The sequence below is a fragment of the Petaurus breviceps genome, unplaced genomic scaffold (genome assembly GCF_028583685.1).
Source record: "Petaurus breviceps papuanus isolate PSGF00001 unplaced genomic scaffold, PetGlider_PUasm1.0 90686, whole genome shotgun sequence".
In the NCBI taxonomy this organism is placed as follows: domain Eukaryota; kingdom Metazoa; phylum Chordata; class Mammalia; order Diprotodontia; family Petauridae; genus Petaurus; species Petaurus breviceps.
The window spans coordinates 415,373-417,746 of record NW_027187309.1 but is presented as its reverse complement, the minus strand read 5'-3'; the positions used below and the strand labels follow the sequence as shown (position 1 = coordinate 417,746).

Here is a 2,374-nt window from a genome sequence, read left to right as displayed (position 1 = left end):
AAACCCAACTGATCATTTCTTTTAAGACTGATAATTCCAAATCAGTATGTAAGCTTTTTTGGTTTTTGGATTCTGACTAAAAACATCAAGAATAAGGATTTGGGGTCTTCCTTGGAATAAAGGCAAATATTCTTTAATCCCATGGCATAATTGAAGGTCCTATTTGTTAACAAATGACCACCAGGCCCATAAAGGGACCTAAAATGAAACAGTTTGATCACCAATTAAAATCATTTATTATCTGATAAAAAAGACTTGTAGTGGAGAGAAAAATAGTACAAGCGGTAAGAGAGGGAGGAGAGAGTTCTTCAGTTGTTTAAAGGGGAATGGAAAAGGGGTGAGATATTATAATTTGTAGAGGCTTTGGGGTGGGGATCAGGAGTTAAGGAAGAGGACATCTGTAGACACAATAAGTCAGACAATGGGTTGTTTAGAAAGCCCTGAGCAAGATCTTGAGTCTGTAGCTTCTGCTCATGATTGCCCTTGAGCTGATCAAGACTGGTTCTGTGGTTTCTGGCAGCTACAGGCATCTCCAAATTCAGCTACAGTTCACTCAGTAAGGATCACTGGGATGTCGAGCAGCTCTGAGCCTCAGAATCCTTCTAATTGGCTGGCTGCTGTGTGACTCCATTGTTCTGCTCCTCTGTGAAAAAGGGAAGTTTTAACATATAGTCATTATAGAGCCCATGTCCACATACCCCAGAGCCTTTATGACTCCTTGTGTCCAGCAAAATGTTACTTACATTTTTAAAATGACTGAGCAATTAGAATACATAGATCTAAATCCAAGTTTCAAGGAGTAGAGCTAAACCTGAAATATAGGCAAAGTTACAAATTGTCCATAGAATGTGATTTGAGGCATTATCACAAAGTCCCATTATCTCCAGACATCTCCCCCATTAGCCTTCCAGGGTCCCTGAAACTATCCTATGCAAGAGTCATTTCTTTGTTTTTGTGTTCCATAAGGCATTTTAATCCCAAAAGTCATGGAATCAGAAATGTGAAAGTGAGTGGGGTTGCAGAGAGCAGCTGTAGTAGTAGTAGCAGCAGTAGCAGCAGAAGCAGCAGCAGTAGAAGCAACAGCAGCAGCAGTAGAAGCAGCAGCACCAGAAACAGCAGCCACAGTAGTAGCAGCAGCAGTAGTAGTAGCAGCAGCAACAGAAACAGCAGCAGCAGAAGTAGCAGCAGCAGTAGTAGCAGCAGCAGTAGTAGTAGCAGCAGTAGCATGAGCAGCAGCAGCAGCAACAGCAACAGTAGCACGTAAAGACAAGCACTAGCAGCTTTCCAGAGGATGGCTGCTGTGAACAGCTTTTCAAAGTTCTGATTACACAGTATAGTGAACACTCTTATTTATTCCATAACAAATCAAAGCAAAACATTCACAGTAAATGAAAGTACACCATTCACAATGTTACAACTTATCAAAGAAAACCAAAATATAGCATTCACAACAACTTATCACAGAAAATGGCTACATAGTTTTCACCACAGTGGTCACAAAGTTTTCAACAAAGAACAATTATTTAGTAACTCAATCATTCAATCATCTGAAAATAGACAGACCCTCCACCCCTAGGTCACCAGTAAATTATAATTTCTCAGTCAGTACACAGTATTCAAGTAAAGTCTTCTTTCAGCTTGACTCTGGGTGGTCTCTCTGATTCCCTGGATCCCCTTCCATGGTCCCAGATCCTACCTAGATTCACCAAACTGTCACCTGGGTTCAAAGGCAGACAGCTCCCAGGTCCTTGTCCAGCTCTCTGTGCTATTCCTGTTCCATGCTGAAGCTCACAGTGTCCAGTCCACCTTAAATCCTTCACAGTCTCTGTTCCCGGGAAGTCAAGGCTTAACAAAGCCACAAGAAGGTCCATACAAAGTACCAGCATCACAGTCATGCTTCCTCACTCTGCAGCAGCTGCAGCTGGTCCTTGGACTCAGCAGCTCCTCAGCAGAAGCTCCAGCTGGTTCCCAGAATCAAAATCACTTCACCCAGGTTCCCAGAATCAAAATCATTCTCTCCAGCCTTGGGGGTGGGGGGAGGGAGCGGGGAGTTTCCTCTTCAGCCTCCCCAGCTTGCCCCAAGAAGATCTGTCTCTCCCTCTCTGGGGCTTTTCCTTACATATATACAGCATTAACTTCCTGTTTCAGCCAAACCCTTCCTGTTACATCAGCAACAGTGATTTATACCTTCTGTTTCTTTAACACAGGCTTGATTAATTACTAAGTGCTAAGTACCTGTTACCTTTGCCAATACAAAGGATCTTTACTATTACTATTACATAGCAGTAGTAGCAATAGCAGCAGCAGTAGAAGCAGCAGCAATAGAAGGAACAGCAGTAGCAACAGCAGCAGTAGCAATAGAAGCAGCAGCAGT

At 42.8% G+C, this 2,374-nt stretch overlaps 1 long non-coding RNA gene across 1 annotated transcript; it reads right to left on the bottom strand.

Moving 5' to 3' along the window:
• Positions 1-212: 212 nt before the first annotated feature.
• LOC138144071 (uncharacterized) lies at positions 213-2,123 on the bottom strand. The gene is made up of 3 exons (XR_011163855.1): positions 1,697-2,123; positions 744-811; positions 213-643 (listed from the first exon to the last, which is right to left on the bottom strand). It is a non-coding gene; the product is annotated as an uncharacterized lncRNA (long non-coding RNA).
• Between the last annotated feature and the right edge of the window lie 251 nt (positions 2,124-2,374).